The sequence below is a fragment of the Hordeum vulgare genome, chromosome 5H, assembly GCF_904849725.1.
Source record: "Hordeum vulgare subsp. vulgare chromosome 5H, MorexV3_pseudomolecules_assembly, whole genome shotgun sequence".
Lineage (NCBI taxonomy): Eukaryota > Viridiplantae > Streptophyta > Magnoliopsida > Poales > Poaceae > Hordeum > Hordeum vulgare.
The window spans coordinates 189,305,462-189,327,917 of NC_058522.1; positions in this window are offsets into that span (position 1 = coordinate 189,305,462).

The following is a 22,456-nucleotide window of genomic DNA, read 5'->3' on the forward strand; positions in this document are numbered from 1 at the left end:
GTTTGTGACCCGTCGTGGCACACGGTATGGAACATGTACTGGACTGGATGCACAAACGTTTGTGCCAAGAGGCAACACTCCTATGGCCGGACAAGGACGTCGGTTCCTCTGAGTCGTGGTGTATGTGATAGCCTGGCTTATTGGGGATGATAGACTACTCATATCAATAAGGAATTCCTTCTTTAGTGCGTACAAAAGACTAGTATTCATATGTGGGGCTAGTCTAGATCCTGCAATGGGTAACGACCGCTGGCGGGCTACGCACCACCACAGCCTCGCCCGAGCCCGAGCCCAACTTCACCGGCTCCACCACAAGCCGAGCTCCAGATCCGGCCCAGGGTGAGCATTCCCTCTGCCCCTTATCCTTCGCCTAGTCCGCGGTTTAGTTCTGTTGTGTCGTTCCTCTGTTTGGGTCCTCTTTCCGAATTTTGCCTGTAGTAGTTTTTCTTATTTTAACCTACGAATTAATCTAATTCAGAAAATTGCATTTTTTTTAAAAACGCCATATCTTTTAAACAGTGCATTGGATCGAGATATGTTATATATGTAAAATCTATAGAAATTCATGTATAATTGCAATATCATGTTTTCGCATTTGTTTAATAACGTGCTCTTTTCTGTTAGTTCGCATATCTGCCATATTTTGCAGCGCGTATAATTATTTTTGCACGCATCCGGAGTAGTTAAACTCAATACGTAAAATGTTCATGTTGTTTGCAATACCTTACCATGCATATTAGTAGTAGTTACCTAGCTCTTTTAAGGTGGGTGACATAATTAGTTTGCTAAGACGGGTTTATGTCATATTCTCGCATATATATTGTGGCATTAGTTTTATTTCAAACCCCATATATTATATATGTTTTCGCGGTAGGAAAATCCATAGAATTTATAAGTACATTTAGTTTTATCTTTTGAGCAAGTTAGTGTCCATGATATTTTGCCATGTTGCCTTCTTGTTTATTTTGTGTGAATGAATCCGTGCTTGGTATGAATTACTTGTGAACATGAGATATGCCCTTGCACATGCATGCTAGCCCCTCGTAATTTTAGGTTCTCTAGAAATCGATGTTTATGTGTTGGTTTGTTGTTGCCAATTTGCTAGAAAATAGTGCTGATTTGAGATGCTAAAATATTTTGAAGTCTAGAATTTCTAATATTTTGTTGCTGGCTTGCCAGAGATTTGCTAGTGATCTACATCCCCTTTAGGATTGGTGCAATGGAGTTATTTGTAGTGCTTAAGATTCTCTTGCATGATGTTAGTTGTCATGCCATTACATGCCCTGTAGCATGTAGTTTTACTGCTACCAATAGGCCATCTGGATAAAAATGGCATTGTCAAAATTGTATTTTCACTATGTGTGAAACTGTGTGCAACTTGCCATTTTGTGAGTTATTTTCCTAGTGATTCATGCTTCCATGCTATTTTTATTTAGCAGGGTGTTGTTGTGCATCTTGACCACTACTGCCACATGACTTGTTGGAGCATTTTAAAATTATGTAGCTTGTTGTTTTGGGTTGTGGAAAATACCATGTTGTTGTTTTTGGCAGATTGTAGCCATTTCTTCTTTTGCTTTTAATTGTTGAACCGTTGCTCCATTTGGAATGTGTCATATATCAAACTTGCTTAGAATGTTGTGTAGTTTCGATATATCTTGCTTCCTTCATTGTTTGGAATGCTTGTGGCTGTCATTTGCATATATATTGCATTCATGGCATCATATCTTGCGGTGATCATATCTATTGAACCGTAGCTCCATTTGCAATGATCTCTATATGTAAGTCTACTCTTGCTTTGGTGGATTTCCTCTAGTGGAGGTTGGTGGATGAACTAGTACATTGTTTGATGGCCTCCGGAGGCTGGGTGGCCTTTGTGTGGTGCGAGTGGGCGAATGAATGAATCCCCCCCCCTCTATGAAGTAACCTACACTATATATATAGTGGCGGCCCAGGTCCTCTTCCCTTATCGTTTCGGAGGGAAGGGATCCCACAACGACCAATTTTGAAGGATAACAGGGGAACATGCTCCCCTGCCCAAAGGTAGTCTTTGCGTGCAAACTGGCTGCCAGCACTGCACGGATGGGTCCAGGGATGACGTATGTCCTACTGGCGGGAGGCGATGGCCTTGTTGCACCAGAAAGGAAACCTTTGGAAGATGCCTTGGGAACCCGGGTTCGTCCTTGCCCCCTTTGCTCTAAACGGTAAACTGCTCCGTCATGTTGTCTGCTGCTCGCCTGTCCTTCCTCCGTGTCATCCTTGACTCTTGATGTTGTTTCTTCTCGCAAGGCCTTGCCCCTCGCGAGGACCTTGCCTTGAGTGGTGCCGCGCCCGGTTGTGCTTTCTTGATGAAGTGGGCCTGCCCTGGCCCACATACAGGCAAGTCAGGGTACCCCTTCCCAGAACGCCGACAATAGCCCCCGGGCCCAAGGCTTGCTCGCGCTGGCCTCTAGGCGAAACCTTAGGGGGCGGCTGAGGCGCCGCGGGTCCTATATGCGTGTGTGCCAGGCCGGTGCGTGTCGTGCGGCTGATGTCGGGTCTCCCTTGCCTTCTGTCTCCACCCGAGCTATGAGGAACCTGACTCGTTGTATCGGTCTGTTATTGCTTTCTTTCTCCCGCTCTCGCTCTTCCTCCTCGGTCTCCAACTCCAACCGGCGTCTCCCTGATCCAGCACCACGCCGTTCCCTCGTCTGTTCAGCGATGGCGCCCGCTTGCAAGAAGAAGCCAGAGACGCAAGGTCCTGCCCCGGCTCCTCCACTACTAGAGGGCGCCCTCTCCAAGGATGTGGATCTTACCCCCATGCTCCCATGGACGGCGGTCGAGTCCAGCGAACATGCGCGTACCCTGATCTAGGTCGGCGCCATAGCAAAGCGGCCCGCGTCGAAGGCGGTGTACCCCTTCTTCCTCCATAGCGTCTTTGTCGGGCTGGTGTCGCCTTTCTCCTCGTTCTTCACCGCCATCCTGAACCACTGTGGGATCCATGCCCTTCACCTCCAGCCCAGCTCCATCTTGCTCCTGTCCGTCTTTGCTTTCTACTTCGAGGCCTTCGTAGGCGTGTGGCCTTCAGTAGCCTTCTTTTTCTATTTCTTTAGACTGCGCGTGCACGACAACACCCATTTGTCGGCATGTGTCTCCTTCGTAGAGGCCCAAGGTAGCAATTTAGTCGTGAAGGCCGGGAAGAAGGTGGAAAACTTCACGCACCATTGGGTTCTCATGAGCCTCAAGGACGCCAACCCTCGGCTAGAGGTGCCGAAGGGGCTACCAGAGAAGACTTATGCATGGAGCTCAGCGAAGCTCTCCGACCCTTGGGCCACGCCCATCCTGGAGCGCTTCTCCCGCGATATCAGCACCAAGAGGCTGACTGGTGGAATGATAGTGAAGAAATTCTTGGCACAGCGCCTGGGCCCCTTCACGTGAGATGCCCGATGTTTTGGGTCCGCAGTACCATCTCGTTGACCGGGCCGACCTGATCGCCGTGCTGCCTCTCTTTGATTAGTGGGGGCTCTTCCCAGCCGAGGGCTCTAGTTCGGTAGAGGTGTCATCAGACGACACCTTCGGTGGGAAGGACTCGGAGAAGACCGTCGACGACTGCGTGGCGAGCGCACCTGTCCCGTCACGGGCCGTCCTTCTACGCGAGATTGAAGATGATGATGTCATCGGTGAAGTCCTCGTGGTGATCTCCTCGTGCCTGACCACAATCTCTGAGGGACCCACGTCGGCCCCGTGTGCCATGTTGTCTGCGTGCGTGCTCGCCCCCTGGAAACACGGGGCTGAGTCGCCCTTGGCTCATCCTGCCTCCGCCGGTCGGAACTCTGAGGCGCTGAGCTTGCCCCCCTCCGTGGGGGGCCTTGTCGCCCGTGTCGTTGCTGGTGTGGAGACGAAGAGGAGATGGGTCGACGTCGAAGAGTAAGTGACTCGTCTAGGCATGCCCCGCGCGTCCATTGTCCACGCATGGCTGATTCCCTTTTTGCCTGATGTCCATGGGCATTGCCTCGCTGGGTGCGAAGAAGAAGAAGGCGGGAGTCAAGCCGAAGTCGACTACTGAAACACCGCCGCCCCTCCCCAACGCAGTGTCGCGTGCCAATGAATAAGGGGAGGCTCGCGAGATAACCTCCCATGCCTTGGTCGCCAAGCCCCCCGAGCGCCCGAAGTATCCTGAGGCAGTCGTGGCGGCGCCATTGCCCGAGGTGCGGGCTCTTGAGGGGCCTCAGTCCACTGATGCGCCAATGCTCGCAATCTCCGAGCAACCTTCGAAGCCACCTGTCCCTCGTGACGCTGCCTCCCTGACAACACCGCCCGTGACAGCACTAGAGGCTCCTCAACGGGAGATCCAGAGGACTCCGGTATATGACAAGGGTGCCTGAACAAGGCATTCGATGCCCTGGGCATGGCCGCGGTCATGATGGCGTAGGGTGAGAAGGAGGGCAAGGTCCCTTGTGCTGCACGCGAGGAGGCGTTGGAGGAAGACGAATCCGCTCGCGCCGCGCATTTGGAGGCGATGAAGGAAGTTGAATCCGCTCGTGCCGCGCACGAGGAGGCGATGAAATGGTCCATGGCAGCTGGGAAACGCTTCGAATAGGCGGAGGCTCGCCTGAAGGCCTTCCAAGAAGAACAAGCCAAGCTAGCCGAGTAGTTTCGCCTGCAGGAGGAAGAACTTGAGGCCCGCCAGACCAAGCTCGCTGCCCGGGAATGTAAGTCGGGGTCCCCACAGAGCAGGTATTAGAGCCATCGTGACTGTAGGAAGCCCTTAGTTAGCACGGACGTTAGGTAGGACAAAACTACTTTCCACACCCTTCAAAAGTACTTACAAACCTGCAACTTTCTCACCTCTCCTAAATTTTCAAAGGAAGCAAGGTCTTTGCCTTAGCACTCCCACTCTTATTTTCTTGACACTCATCGTTTGCTTCTTCAAAACTTGAAAATGGTTGCTAGCACCCTTATGCGTGACCATGGTATTACTTGAAATCCTCGTGGGAAACTTGGAAGGAAGCGATCTTCCAAGCAACCAACCATGTACTGAAGGACAAGGATGAAAAGCTACGACCAGACGACACCAACGCAAGTACCTCCATGAGGAACAAGGCCATCGAGGCCCATAAGATGGCGACACTCTCGGCACTGTTCCGGAGTGAAGCCACCTTCACCTAAGATGATGAGGACATAATATGTGCAAGACCAGGATCTGCATCACTAAAAGAGCGACCATGTCAACATTAAGGTTGTGTCGACCACCACCGGTGGATGAGAACCTCGCCATTTGGTCCGCCTCACCTTAGTGAGTAGGAAAACAATTCTACTTATTCCCCTCTCTAGGTGTCGATATTGTGATCAAAGTGTCTGACACACCGGAACTCTATCATGCCTTGCTGATGTTATTGCATAAAAGTTGTCCGCTTGGAACTCCCGAAGCCTCAGAAGACAACAAGACAATGGCAAGATTATAAAGACAACAGAAGACCCTGTCAACGACAGCCGTGAAGAACCACCTTCGTCAGCAACTCTCCAAGGAGGAAGTCATCGTGAATTCTTTCAACTCAACCCGAGCCGTTTCAACGAGCAACAACAAGAGACGTGGCAACACCATGAGAAGTCCAGAAGACTTAGCAGACTCCTCTTCGAGACACAAAGCAAGCACGACCGACAAGTCCGAGAACCCCTTGGGTAGGCTGAGTCGTAAATCCCTTATGCGAAGTCGAGTCCGTGAAATGGTTCAGATGGAAGCATGCTGTGTGTTGCTTGTTTTTATTGTTTGTGCCTTGATATAAGTCACGCTTTTGCTCTAGGCAACAAGCATGCGGTTATATCACCTGCCTCATCTTGATGATGAGTTGACTTTTCCAACACTTGTTTGATTGCACTTGCACTATAGAACCCTTAGGCACTCCCCTCTGTGCTACTTTCTCTCTCACCCCCTCTCGACAACTGAAGACCAACAAGACAAGATGCACCGGGAATCCATTTCGATGGTCAACTGATGCTGAAGACACTTACTATACCTTGTTCAACCACACGCGGCCCATAGGATTTATGCTTTCCCTCAAGATTGGAAATCCTCCCAAGCCCAGCCTAACCTACAAAGGCCTTCCGACTCAAAATTTCTGATTACATGTCTAATACACGGTTTTTCCTGAACAACCGTCGAGCCCTGATAAACCCAGCTTAGCATCCAGTTCTTTACGGGACGAGTGATCACAGTGAACAAATATCCTTCAATCATAAGCCAACACCATAACCCCGATGCCATAAAAAGGACCGTTCTCGGATATAAGAGTATTAGACTAAGGTTGTTGTCGTGATGGTAGTTGTCTTGAGGATATAGCTAGACTATCTTGGTGGATCATAAGACCCTTATAAAGGTAGGTGAATTTGTTGGAACAATTGATATAGTAGCATAACCGACATATTCCAGGAGTAAGTTAGATTCAGTAGGACGATTATGATCGCGAGAAATAATTCTCGATGGTATACATGACTTTAACAAGTAGTTGACGTGGTTTGATGCCCTTACCATAATGACTTGGAGTATCGAGTAAGAGTTCTTATTGGACTTGAGTTTTGGATTTAAATAGGTAGTCTTAATAGAGTATCGATGATGACAGAGACCACATGGTTCGGAGTAAATTGTATTTAGCCCGATGATCTCGATCATGATACCGTGTCTCTCGGTGGATAACAAGTAGAAGTAATTGGAATTCTAGAAATAACTTACGAACCTGTATAAGCATGGCCTTGGAGATTAGTTGGCCATGATATTGGAAGTTGGTGGATATAATATGACGTAATCCTTGCAGTAATATGTGAGTTATGTGGGACTCTAGGTGATTATGTAGAACCCCATTAATATTGGATTTGTAGGAGTGATGGGTCCAGTGATGAACAACCGGATTGATGAACCACTTGATCGGATTAGTAGATAGGAAACCAGATCTTGGATTGGAATACTACGCATTTCCTTAATATAGGGATCCAGTACCCTGTCCATTGGATGATCTAGCTGGACATTTGGATTTGTAGCATCCCAGTTCGAGCTTAGCAACTTGTATGCCTCCCCGAGTTCATGCATAGGAACGCATGTGGAATATAGCTATATCATACTTGTAGTGTTTGGGTTTAGTTCTTCCCTCAACCCTCGTGTTGACTAATATGAGTGGTGTGGAGTTGACTTGTGTGAGATGGTATCTTTGATGAGATAGGGTGATGTCGTCCCGAGTTAGAGGTCGGACTATTGGCATCTAGGGAATGTGCTTAGAGATAAGATGATGCATGTTCACCAAATCCTAAGTTCCTTGGGACCCTAAAGCTTCACCCAGCCATAAGGTGATCGGACTACGACCCTAGAAAATGACTCTAAGTCATTGGAATATGGCCAGTACTCCATCTGACCACCACCCATCGTGTCTATGACGAACATGGGCATGAAGGTCTAGGTCATGTTGGACCACAAACCCCTCGGCCAGCGACCACCCATAGCAAGTCCCTGTTCTCCCCGCCTCTGTCATGAGCACTGTGCTTATGTCATGCTTGGGGAAAATATGTTGTTATCCTCACGGATGACATACTTATTCACCCAATAAGAGGAAGAACACTTTAGTCCTGTTTGGACCGTCCCCAAGGACACCGATCGCGATGCCCCTCGAGAGTGAGTTGTTATCTCGATAAGGTAGGATTCTCGAGGCAATCTCGAGACAGCAAAAGTCTACCCTACCCAAGACAAGACGAAGAACCGCCATGGTTGGGAAACCACAACAACAACAAGGAAGCAGAAGACATCAACCAACGATCCTGCACCGACTACATCAACGATGTCAAGAAGCCTCGACAATTCAAGACGAATAAGCCCTTGGACAGTGTGAGAAATCAGAGAACCTCTTCTTAGTACAAACCAAGGACGAGAGTCCTAATTGGATCAGGTGAAAACCTGCTAAAGGTGATTCACCCGCTTGCCGAGCCGCGGTCCTTGGGAGTGGATGAATGGTCTATACTCTTGGGTAGCCAACTCATCCTAAACCCCTCGCGAACCTTCCGAGATGGTAGGACCTGTTCGGGAATATGAGTCTCCGAGCTTAGACTCATGGGCGAGACCCAACCCAGACCCTTTCACGAGAAGCCTTCGATGACCACTAGAACACCCTAGAATATGAAGGTCACCTGCAACCATTGCTTGCCTGCCTTAAGGGAGTCAAGGACTTCCCCGTCAGTAGGGAGCTACGCAAAGATCTTGACCGTACGTTCTAACACGAGAATTCTAGATGTCACTAACCGGCATGAGCAGCCCAGGACCAAAACCCAGACGCATTATCTTGCCACGTATTCCTATCTTGGAATGCACTTGCAAGCCAGAACCTTGCATGAACTTAGTACACCAAGCCCTTGACCTTCAGTCAAGCCTAACTTATTGCCAGGACCCTCTCATGATCAGGCAAGTACGTGCGGAGCATTCAAAGTTGTATCATCAAGCACCTCAAGACCCACAACAACAACATGGGGACATGAAGTCTACCTCAGATTCAATATTTTGTATCTCTCCAACCCCTAGCCTAGAAATCCCGAGGACGAGATTTTCTTAAGGAGGTAATATTTGGAACACCGTGTGTTTAGCTTTCCCCACTAATTTTCTTATTTCAAAAATTAGGACAAATTAAAAAATTTGTTAATGCTTGAAGTGACTGTTGTTTGCTTGCTTTCTTGTATGGGTGTGGTTGATCCTCAATAATTCCTCTTACTATCCAGACTCACCTTATTAGCCCAAAACTCCTGCCTAATGATCATGCCATGTGTTTACGACCAAAAAGAATTTTTACCAGATATTATTTTCACCAAAAAACATTTCTTTGAATTATGCTTTCAAAACCCCTGAGATGGGATTTGTACTACAAGTCCTCAAATTAGGGAATTTATTTTGCACCAATTATTTTGTTCAAAACCCGTTATCAAAATGGCTTCCCAAAATGAGAATAATATTATTTTCAAGTTTATTTTACTATATTATTTAAATGCCTTCCTAAGAGGCCAGAAATGGTCTCTTATGAACGAAGGTTATTTTTATTGCTTTCAAAATATTTAATAAAATTTAGGGAAACTCAATGGAGATATATATTATATATATATGAGTTTCAACACATGGTCATATTCAAATTATTGGGCAAACCCCTTCAAAACCCTTCAAAACCCCAATATTCAAATTACAATTTAGGGAAATATTCTCCATAAATTCCAAAAAAATTCTAGCATGTCCCATATGATATATTTGATGATCTTGACAAGTTTCATCTCAATCCAAGTTGATTTGATTCCCCTATATATTCAAAAACCCTATCTGTCCAGATCCAAATTTGAGCAACTCTACATTGCCAAGTGTCTCCAATTCTGCTCAAATTTGGTAGACATGTTGTGATACTCCAATAATGCATCCACGGCAAGTGGTGCATCAAGGAGAATATAAGAACTTGTCCCAAGCCCTTCAAAACCCTCTTTGTTGATTTCTGACTTTGGGAAACTTTACATTGTAAAGTTTCTCCAATTGACCCCAAACGTTTTGGGCATGCCTCAATGCTCAAATAATGCCCCCACAACAAATATTGGATTTGTGGGAATTGATTTGAATAGTTTTGTAAGCAGTAAGCCATTTCTGCTCATTTCATGGGTTTTCCAAGTCTACATTGGAAACCTTTTCCACCAAATCCCAAATTTGGTGTCCAAGCTTCTTTTCATCTATTATTTGATCCTGTTAAGTTTCATATGAATTGAAGTTCATATGGTTGCCCAGACACTCATCAAACACCTTGTGTGCACTCACCAAATTGGCTCCTTTGACCCCTTCCACTTTTACCCTTGAGCTCAACTTTCTACCACAACTCTATATAGTTACATTTTACCTCTATTAGCATTGCCATGACCTCTGGTCAATAATTGGAGAGAGGCTCCATGTAACTACTTCTCATTTTTACCCTTGGATCACCAATTTTACCTCTCTTGCCCCACTTATACTTAAGCTAAAGACCCCACCTTTTTCCACAGGGTCCCTAGCATCCCAGGCATCACTTCAAACCAATAGATGGCATGCACATGTAGGAAAAATGAGCAACACATCTACAAGTTGATTTCTAGTAGAAATGTAGCTTTGTACAACAAGTACTAGCTACACACCTCTTCCTGATCTCAAACTTGGCATTGTTGTAGTCCTTCCATGTATAAGACTGTTAGACAAGGTTTCACCTCAATTCCCCTTCTGGAAATACCACTTTTGCCAGCCCCTAGTTTCCTGTTGCAAACTTAATCACAGTCAAAACCCCACCTAACCATCCCCAGATGATTCCAAACTCCTCAGTCTCCTTCCTGCATACATGTCCTGAGCTAAATACATATTTAACTGATCAAATTATCACTCTAGGCATAGGTGGCGGTGGTGACCGCCACCCTTGCCTGCAATATGGGTGCTCTGCACCTTGTTTCTTTCTTCCAGACCTCATCTGGCCGTTGCTAAGTGTCTAAGAGCACCGGGGGATTCCATTTGACTGGTCCAAGTCCTTCTCGACGCCTAGAAGCAGCCAAGCCTCCCAAGAGACGCATGTCTTCCCCGTGCACTCAATGCTCCGAGAGCTCCCGAGCTCTCCCTTCGGCTCCCCCTCCATTTATCCTCTCTCCCCGGGCCCCTGCCGCCTCACCTCTTTTCCCCTCACTTCCCAGCAACCTTCCGAACCTGCCCAACCCAACCGAGGCTGACTGAGCCTCTCCTCTCCTTCCATGGCCGCCATGGCCACGCTTCAGCGATGCGCACGCCTCGACTCGCCAGCCCCCCTCCTCTCCTCCTCCGGCTGTGTGGGAGTACCACGGAGCTCCCCGCAGACCCCCTGTGCTCTCTCTTCTTCCTCCCGTCGCTGGAGTGCCCCCAGCCGCAGCCAACCTTTTGCGACCGCTGCCACAGCCGTGGCCTCTCTCCCCCTGACGCTCCCCGGTGGAGCTAGCATCCTCACAGGGATGTGGCCTTAGCCCCGGGGCGATCGGTGGTCGGGCAATCGCCAAAACCGGCCGGAGCCACCGAGACGAGCTCTCGCGCGGCTTTGCTCTCTCTCCTCTGCCCTCCTGTGCCTCAGGTGAGATGTAGAGGCAGGGCATGCCATCGGGGCCCTCCTGTATGTGGCTAAGGCCCCAGGCCCCTAGGGATAAGTGGCAGCGTTTTCGGCTGAGGCCGCCACCCCTCATGGGAGACGCATTCCAGGGAATGCGCCTTCGGCGTGGCCACCCCGCTGGCTAGCTCGCAGGGATGGGCGGGGCCATCTGCCTATCGGCCGCCTGAGCGCAGTTTAGCTCTAGGATAAGTCCCCCTTTTTTCACCTTATTCTTTTTCAGATGCTTCAAAAATCCATTCTAAAATCATTTGAGCTCCAAATGAAGTGATTCGAAACTCCAGAGCCTTCTTATAGCTTTCCCTATTTTTGAAGCTTTGGTCAACATTTTTATCAAGCAATATCCCTCTTTTGCTATTTATCCAATGTTAGAAAATCCCTAGTATATTCGTATCAACTCCAAATCCAGTGAAATAACTTCCTAAATATTTCTAAAATTATACTCTATTAAATGAGTGCCTCCACTCATTTTTTATCATGACATAGTAGGCTTGTATAAGGATCACCTATTCCTCCTTTCATCCATTCAAAATTCTCTGATGATCCAAACCTCCTATGGAAAACTTCAAGTATTTTTCTTATGACGAAAGAGGTCCAAGAAAAATATAACTCCTATTTATGTAGCACTTTTGTTCTGCTTGCTATGTGGCTTACTGTGATTGTTTTCTATGATAGTGGACAGAATAAACGGAGTACTAGGAGTTGGATCGGAAGACCTCGAAGGCCCCGAGGACTTATGTGAGCAATGCAAGCAGCCTTTTAACCATATCTGAGCATATGTTATATTTCATGTTAGTAGGGAAAATATTTCCGTGGCATGTGATCATAAGTATCGGCAATCATTGAAGTGATCTTACCAACGGCTCCTCCGGAGCACTTGCATTTTGAGCATGATCCTACCACCTATGAGGGCCACGCTAATATCATGTTGACAAGTAGAGCTAACATACTAGAAGCATGAGCATGATGATGGTATAAATCAAAGGTTTATGAAAATCCCGTCGGGTGCCACTAATGCCTGAGGGTGATGTTCACTAGTAGAAAAAGGGTCTTTTGGCCGAGGGCCAAAAAACCATAAGTCCCAGTTCAAGCGAAAACCGAGACCAATGCCAGGCATTGGTCCCGGTTCAGTTTGCCAGGGTATTAGTCCCGGTTCGGGGCAATACCCGGGACTAAAGATCCAGCGACTACCACGTGGTGTGTCAGGGATCATTAGTCCTGGTTTGTGGCAAGAACCGGGACTATAGGGTAGGCTATTAGTCCTGGATTAGACAAAAAGCGGGACTAAAGTGTTGCCTATATAAACCCTCGCCCCTGCCCATCCTATCCTCTGTTTTTTGGCTGTTGAAGTGTGACCATGCCATGCTCTTGCCACTCTAGTTCATGCACATGACATGTTCGATAAAATGCCCGAGCCACAGTACTTAAGCTTTCTCCTCTCCAAGCTCGACCTCCAAGCTCCATTTTTCTCAATATTTATCTAGGTTTGGCCGTGCACCAACTGCACAATGTTTTAAAAGGTTAGCTAGTTCATCCTTTCATCTGTCACTTCTAGTTTAGCTCATTTCAAATTCTCAAATTAACTTCTTAGAGTCTGCACATGTGTAGGGTGCCATCCCATGCCCGTCCTCACCGTTGTAGATCGCCTCGCGCCGATCTCATCGCGAGCATCGTCGTGGTGAGCCTCTTGCTCTTATCTTCTTTCTAAAGAAAAAAAATGTTACTTGTATGATTTAGATACAAAGTTGTATAAATTACATACTTTCATTATTTTTTGTTATTATATAGTGCGATGGTTTTGGTATCCGCCTCCGTCGGCCCTCGTCCTGTCTATGATTCGGATGTCGTATATATTATCTTTTATAACTATTTGTTTTATTTAGTGTTTACGACAATTATGATGACCAACGTGACATGTATTTTTTAATCTAGGAGGTATGTGAACCATAAATTCCAACCCACATAGAAATTCTTGTCGAGAAGTTAAATTTGGATGAAAAAGAAAACAAATACTTGATGGAAAAATTGAAAATAATGGAGGATAAGATTATGGAACTAGAGTTGCATGTCGCCGATGTCATCGATGATCACAAGATGAAGATGGATGCGATGCGGTTGAAGATGGATGAAATGCGCTTGAAGATGGATGAAATGCGCTTGAAGATTAGGAATATTAGAAAATATGCCATTGATAAAGAGGCTTGGTATTATTATGCTGTTGGGTCAATTGTTACCTTAGTTGCGATTTTCATCTGATTTGTTGTTGCATTTAAATGTTTTACATAGTTGTATGTTGTTTTATGAGAGAACTTTATGTATTTATTTTTTGCAATAATAATATTTGATCACTATTGTGCTTTGGTTTTAATGTGTTGATGAACTTGTATTAATTTGGTCATATGTTCTGCAATGGTTTTTTTATATACATAATTTCATAATAGAGATGAACCGCCAATGGATGTACAGTGACCGACGCACTTCGGAGTACATTACGAACCGGGACTAATGCCCGAGTCACACTTAAGTTCAGAAAAAATGGTAGCCTCGACCGAGGTTAGAAACCTTATCCTTTTCATCTGTAATTGATACAAAAATATTGCATATGTCAATGTACAGTGGTCATTTCACTATTCATGTATGATGCCAGATCGATGCACGGAAGCGATGGATGTACTGCGAACGACACGGTTCTGGATTTATTGCAGACCCGCATAAATTGATCGATGTGGCTGAGGCAAACAAAGTGGATAATTTTATGCCTTATCCATGTGTCTTCTGTTGAAACGTGAAGGAGTACTCTAGCTCGAAAAACATTCATCTCCACTTGCTTCAGAGAGGTATCATCCCCACATATTATTGTTGGACCATGCACGGAGAAAGAGGGGTTAGGATGGAAGACAATGAAGAAGAATATGATGATGACAACTATCCTATGTTCATTAAAGAATACGGTGATACTACAATGGAAGATAATGAAGAAGAAGGAGGTGAAGAACAACCGGCATCAGATGAGCCCGCTGATGGTCTTGGTCGGGTCATTTCTTATGCAAAGAGAGAATGCGATACAGAAAAGGAGAAGCTAAAATTGGAGGCCATGCTAAAGGATCATAAAAATTTATTGTACCCAAATTGCGAAAATGGCAGCACAAAGCTTGGTACCACACTGGAACTGTTGAAATGGAAGGCAGAAGCTGGTTTATCAGATAAGGGATTTCAGAAGTTACTAAAAATATTGAAGCCGAAGCTTCCAAAGGATAACGAATTGCCCGAGACTACGTATGAAGCAAAGAAGGATGTCTTCCCTCTTGAATTAGATGTGCAGAAGATACATGCATGCATTAATGAATGCATCCTGTACCGCGGTGAGAAGTACTAGAATATGGATAAATGCCCGGTATGCTGTGCATCTCGGTACAAGATCAGACATGATGACCCTGGTGATGTTGAGGGGGATGACGAGCCCCCAGGTAGAAGGTTCCTGCTAGGGTTATGTTTTATGCTCCTATAATACCACGGTTGAAACATCTATTCAGAAACAATGAGCATGCCAAGTTGATGCGATGTCACAAAGACGAGCGTAAGAAAGACGGGAAAAACTTGAGATACCTCGTAGATGGGTCACAGTGGAGGAAATCTAGAGGGACTGGCCGGACTGTGCAGATGACCCAAGGAACTTATGGCTTGGTCTAAGCACAGACGACATGAATCCTTTTGGGGAGCAGAGCTGAAGTCACAGGACCTGGCCCGTGACTCCATGTATCTACAACCTTCCTCCTTGGTTGTGTATGAAGCGGAAGTTCATTATGATGCAAGTTCATTATAAGGCCATTAGTTGATGAACTTTTGCAGTTGTGGGCCAAACCAGGTGTACATGTGTGGGATGAGCACAAAAAACAGGAATTTGACCTACGAGAATTGTTGTTCGGAACCATCAATGATAGGCCTGCTCTTAGTAACATTTCAGGACAGTCAAACAAGGGATACAATGCATGAATGTGTTGTTTAGATAAGAGTAAAGGTACATATTTGAAAAAATCTAAGAAGATTGTCTACGTGGGGTGTCGTCAATTTCTTCCGACCAATCATCCCGTAAGAAAGAAAGGCAAGCATTTCAACGGTGAGGCAGATCACCAGAAGAAGCCTAACCTCCCTACTAGTGATGAGTTATTGGCTATGGTCAAGGATTTGGATCAAATAGTAATCTTTGGAAAAGGTCCTGGCGGTCAATCTATTCCGAATGATGACGTTATCGGACACGTGCCCATGTGGAAAAAGAAAATATTATTTTGGGAGCTACCCTATTGGAAACACCTAGAGGTCCGGTCTTCAATCGATGTGATGCACGTGCTGAAGAATCTTTGAGTGAACCTGCTAGGCTTCCTGGGAGTGTATGGAAAGACAAAATATACAATAGAAGCACGGGAGGAGCAGCAACGTATGAAAGACCCATACGACAAGAAGACTGATAAAGTGCGTCAATACTTAAGCAGCTACGCTCTTACCAAAGGAGAGAAGGAAATCGTTTTTGAATGCCTGAGTAGTATGAAGGTCCCCGATGGCTTCTTGTATAATATAAAGGGAATAATAAATATGGAAGAGAGAAAATTCCAAAACCTGAAGTCTCATGATTGCCACATGATTATGACGGAGTTGCTTCCGGTTGAATTGAGGGGGCTTCTACCGGAAAATGTTCGATTACCCATTGTGAAGCTATGTGTATTCCTCAATGCAATATCTCAGAAGGTAATGGATCGAGAAAATATGGAAAGGCTACAGAAGGATGTGGTCCAATGTCTTGTCAGTTTTGAGTTGGTGTTCCCCCGTCCTTCTTCAATATTATGACGCATCTCCTGGTTCACCTAGTCGACGAAATTTCCATTCTCGGCCCTATATTTCTACACAATATGTTCCCCTTCGAGAGGTTCATGGGAGTCTTAAAGAAATATGTTCATAACCGTTCTAGGCCAGAAGGAAGCATCTCCAAGGGCTATGGAACAGAGGAGGTCATTGGGTTCTGTGTGGACTTTCTTCCTGACTTTAAGCCGATTGGTGTTCCTGAATCGCGACATGAGGGGAGACTGAGTGGAAAATGTAGACTAAGAAAGTAATCAATGATATGTTGGGACAGGCATTCTTTCCTTCAAGCACACTACACAGTTCTAAAAAGTTCCACCTTCATGGCTTTGTATATCGAGGAGAAGAAGAATTTTATATCCTCCCACAATCCCCTACCCATCGAGGAGATTAGACATGCAATATAGGATGTTGAAGAGGGACGGTTCTTACCCGATAGAGAGAACGACGAACTCACACGCGACCTTGGGAATAAGGAACACAAAGGGCGAGCACGAGGCTTACCAGGCTCCCCGCCGTGGATTCTTGCGTTCTCCGAGGAATGGAAGAGATTTCTCGACAGAAGCCATTAGAGGAGAAAGGTAAAGGAGGCACGTGACAAAGCGGCTGAGGCAGACCGGCTGCATAATCTAGAAGAAGCAGTAAAGCGGCTGCTGCAGAATCAAATCGACAGTAAACAAGGTAGCGGACAATCTCAGCGGCTCATGATAGAAGTTGCATTGAATCAGAAAAGCAGTGTCGCTTCCACGTAGCTCCAGGATGATGGTGATGATGCACTGACGACGGATCCTCCTCGTCTCTACCCAGTGGATGATATCACAGAGAGCAGACCTCGTGAGCTAAAGGTGAAACTTGCTAACTTAAGGTTGACGGTGGCGGTTGGCATGGCCATACCAATTGGACATAATCCAACTTGGCATTGTTCTGTGGTTCCACAAGGGTACGCTGTCGTCATGATGGATGAAGTGATGAAAGATTATGAGGAGTTGCAGCTCGACCACCCTGCGGGTGAAGATAGGGATTTGACTCAACTTCGAGAAGTCAAGAAACAAACCGTTGTATGGCCAAAGGAGGACATCTTGCTTCCAAATTGGATGCCAAGGCCACCGACTCCTCATAGCAGCAATCCTTCTTCATGTCCACCTCACCAATCTCCAGCACAACCGTCGTCTTCGCCACCTCACCAGTCTCCAGCGCAACCGTAGTCTTCACCGCCTCATGAGTCTCCAGCGCAGCCATCTACACCGCCGCATCAGCCGTCTCCACAACCCCCTCAACCGTCTCCATCCACTGAGGATCAGAGCAAAAAGCGTAAACGTACCCCCGCTAATAGTGGCGGCAGAAAAGGGATCCAATCACCAAAAGGTAAGTTGTCGCCCCTCCCAAAAGTACCGCATAAGAATATGCAGAAGAGACCTTGGGACTATACTGGAGAGGACAATATTAAGAGGGCAGACGCCCAGCATCAACAGTGGAAGGCTCAAGTGGCTAACAAGAAGAAACCGAAAGAGCCAGAGTTCCTAGAAACCCCAGAAGAACACGCCGCGTGCGTGAAAATGCTGAAAAACCTTGCAGATCCCCCGACACCATTGCCAGCAGACTATGAACGCTCTATTCTCAAGTCGGCTCGGGCAAAAAAGCAGCGGTTGAAGAGTAGTACGTCCAGCGGGAAATCAGTTGCCCAGCTCGGACAATAGAAAAACCAATCGTGCCCCCTGCTCAAAGTGTATTCCAATACAAATGTGTGCTCGAGCGGAGCTGCGGTCCAGCAGAGGAATGATGAAACAACTGGCATCGATCCGAATTTTCTTGAACAATACTGCGAAGCGGCCAAGGGTCAACGCATGTCTATTGATAAGTACTTAAACCATTTGGAGGTATTCATTGACATAGCATACACGTACCGGTACAGGGCTCCTCTCGTCAAACCTGAGTTAGTCAACGAGCTACCAACAAAAATGTGAAGATTGCATGACTGGGACATGCAAGCATGTGTTCAACAGGCAAACTGGATATACCTTGAATCTAAAAACGAGTATTTCGGTCAGGGATATGGCGTGGTAATGATTGAATTCGACGAATTATTTCAATTATACCAACAAGACGCCCTCGACAAATCTATCATCAGCGCCCTCGACAAATCTATCAACCGTCTCCATCCACTGAGGATCAGAGCAAAAAGCATAAACGTACCCCCGCTAATAGTGGCGGCAGAAAAGGGATCCAAACACCAAAAGGTAAGTTGTCGCCCCTCCCAAAAGTACCGCATAAGAATATGCAGAAGAGACCTTGGGACTATACTGGAGAGGACAATATTAAGAGGGCAGACGCCCAGCATCAACAGTGGAAGGCTCAAGTGGCTAACAAGAAGAAACCGAAAGAGCCAGAGTTCCTAGAAACCCCAGAAGAACACGCCGCGTGCGTGAAAATGCTGAAAAACCTTGCAGATCCCCCGCCACCATTGCCAGCAGACTATGAACGCTCTATTCTCAAGTCGGCTCGGGCAAAAAAGCAACGGTTGAAGAGTAGTACGTCCTGCGGGAAATCAGTTGCCCAACTCGGACAACAGAAAAACCAATCGTGCCCCCTGCTCAAAGTGTATTGCGATACAAATGTGTGCTCGAGCGGAGCTGCGGTCCAGCAGAGGAATGATGAAACAACTGGCATCGATCCGAATTTTCTTGAACAATACTGCGAAGCGGCCAAGGGTCAAGGCATGTCTATTGATAAGTACTTAAACCATTTGGAGGTATTCACTGACATAGCATACACGTACCGGTACAGGCTCCTCTCGTCAAAACTAAGTTAGTCAACAAGCTACCAACAAAAATGTGAAGATTGCATGACTGGGACATGCAAGCATGTGTTCAACAGGCAAACTCGATATACCTTGAATCTAAAAACGAGTATTTCGGTCATGGAGATGGCGTGGTAATGATTGAATTCGACGAATTATTTCAATTATACCAACAAGACGCCCTCGACAAATCTATCATCAGCGCCCTCGACAAATCTATCAACCGTCTCCATCCACTGAGGATCAGAGCAAAAAGCGTAAACGTACCCACGCTAATAGTGGCGGCAGAAAAGGGATCCAAACACCAAGAGGTAAGTTGTCGCCCCTCCCAAAAGTACCGCATAAGAATATGCAGAAGAGACCTTGGGACTATACTGGAGAGGACAATGTTAAGAGGGCAGACGCCCAGCATCAACAGTGGAAGGCTCAAGTGGCTAACAAGAAGAAACCGAAAGAGCCAGAGTTCCTAGAAACCCCAGAAGAACACGCCGCGTGCGTGAAAATGCTGAAAAACCTTGCAGATCCCCCGCCACCATTGCCAACAGACTATGAACGCTCTATTCTCAAGTCGGCTCGGGCAAAAAAGCAGCGGTTGAAGAGTAGTACGTCCAGCGGGAAATCAGTTGCCCAGCTCGGACAACAGAAAAACCAATCGTGCCCCCTGCTCAAAGTGTATTCCAATACAAATGTGTGCTCGAGCGGAGCTGCGGTCCAGCAGAGGAATGATGAAACAACTGGCATCGATCCGAATTTTCTTGAACAATAGTGCGAAGCGGCCAAGGGTCAAGGCATGTCTATTGATAAGTACTTAAACCATTTGGAGGTATTCACTGATATAGCATACACCTACCGGTACGGGGCTCCTCTCGTCAAAACTGAGTTAGTCAACGAGCTACCAACAAAAAAGTGAAGATTGCATGACTGGGACATGTAAGCATGTGTTCAACAGCCAAACTGGATATACCTTGAATCTAAAAACGAGTATTTCGGTCATGGAGATGGCGTGGTAATGATTGAATTCGACGAATTATTTCAATTATACCAACAAGACGCCCTCGACAAATCTATCATCAGTGCCTATTGTTTGTAACTATTATTAATTTATTTCATTAAGTCTTACTCAGATCATTCTTTCATGTGTAATCTTACGCATCACCATATTAATTTTGCAGAATGAAGATTCTCGAATGCAAAAGAGGACAAATCTATGCCATTGGGTTCATTGACCCATATTTCATTCATCACCAAAGTCTCGCAACGAATCCCCGCAATACAGAGAATAACTTGGTACAAGAGTTAATGTTTTCCGATACCAAAAGGGAAATACTATTTCCTTGCAACTTCAAGAGAGTGTTACTACACACACTCTATTTTCGCTTACTCAATATTATTATAAGTGTGTAATTGACTCGTTATGCGTGCGCAGGTTCGACTTTATTTTGTTAATCATTATACCCGACAAGGGAGAAGTAATAGTCATGGACACGAAACGTACACCCCTCGATGAATGGACGAACATAGAGGAATGCATCCAGAGGTAATTTCAATCACTATGGTACTATATCGGCAACTTCTCGTTCATTTCCTGATAGCAAGGAATTAATATAGAGCTCCTTTATTCATTTCCTTTTCTTGGCAGGGCATGGAAACAGTTCATCGCCAAGGCTCGGGGTGATTGGAAGCCAGAGCTTACATTTAAACAAATAGATGTAAGTAACTACTAGCTAGATCCGCACATCTCTTTATTCTAGTTTCAATACCATTTTAATTATTTATTATATTCGTGACGATGATGTGCATTATAGTTGTTCTTTTATTGCTGTGTATGTACCATCCAATTTAGTAAATGGGAAAATTGGCGGCAGCAAAATTGCCCCATCCAATTTAGTGCAAAATAAGAATTAAAAAGTGCCAAAACAAATAAATGGGAAAATTGGGGGCAGCAAAATACCCCAAAACATATAAACCCTAAACCCTAAAAATTGCTAAAAAACAACGAAGAAATAACCCCGGTTCGTAATACGAACCGGGACTAATACCCCTCCTCCCCCATGCTTCCAGCCCCGCCACGCGGAAGGTCTTTAGCCCCGGTTCGGGGCCGAACTGGCTAGCATTAGTCCCGGTTCTCGAACCGTGACTAATGGCCCAACCGAACCGGGACTAAAGGCCCTTTTTCTACTAGTGTATGAGATAGGTGGCCACTTTTGGTGAAGTGGTGCATCGGGTATTTTGTGTGTGTATGGTTTCGTAAATGGGAATACATTTTGATATAGCACTTGATATGAAGCGAGGCTATCCACTTGCTATAGGATAGGGTGTCCCGAACTTTCGATGAGATGGTGGCTATCTATTTGGTTGAGATGACTTTGACGATCCGACTACAAACGTGCATGACGAAATACACAAAGTTACAATGGCTAACTTGTAACTAAACAAACCCCAAGCAAAAAGCTACAAGGTTGATATAATTATATAGGATCAAAGGGTGGCGGCCAAGGAGGTGGGAGGACATCCGAAGGCAGCCTCAAACTAACCCTAGGTCATACAAGGCCTATGGGCCCAAGTGGAGGTGGTGCAACACCTTTGGACTTGTTGTTTGACTCGGAATCTGGTGCAACTTCATATTGTTTGGTCTATATATCCACGCTCCAGAAGAATTTGAAGGTGATTCCAATTGTTCCTGAAAGCACATAAGATGTACTTTCCAACCCAAAAAGAATCACGCAATTCGGAGTTCGAATGAAAAAGTTGAAGGCGTTTGGTACAGGTATGTGTGTGCAGTCCGAATATGAGTCCAGAACGTGAAAGACTTCGACTATATCTTATCTTAGGCTAAAAGTGACGTGAGAAAACTTCTTGAACAACAACTAATTATTTCCTTTGACATGAGAGGACCTATTAAATAACATCCAACCATTTCCTCTTCCCTTTTCATCACACGTGGTTCATACATGTGTTCGGCCATTCTGCATTTAGGCATAAAGTGAAAACAGGTGAATTTTTTTTGTTCCGGTTAATATAAATAATTCATTGCATGAGTTTTATGAGAAATCACCTCAAATAAGTACGCATATGTAATGATGGTGATAATATAAAAAGTAGTCATGTCCTCATCACCCTCCCCTTTTTGAAAATAAAGCCGTCCTCTACGCTGCTTAATCTGAAATTTGACTAACAAAAGAGACAAGGTGTAGATGTTGTATATGTATATGTCATATTTTTTTTACTTCCGTTGGTTTTTGCACATATGACACATGTGTACATGAGTAACTTTCATATGTAATGAAATATAAATCCAAAATATTATCACAAGAAGTAGAAAGCATGAAAATATTGCAACTCAGCTTGCACATATGAGTGAAGTCCTTATTCATATCAAAAGATTGACAATGTTCATCATTAAACCATCCTAACATTGGTGAATACACTTTCATTATTTCAAATTTACATGCTACGACATGTTAAATAAACAAACATGCAACAAGTCATTTGACATAGAATCATCACCAAGATTACAGGTCATATCATAATGATTAAACATAGGCACAAGTATTTTGAAAAATATTTGGTCGAAATTTCATTTATTCTCGGATTCACATGGTTCTTTTTCATCAACAGTTAATTCAACCGGTTCACTCAACATTGTTGATATTGTACTTAGGTGATCACATGGCAAAGTGAA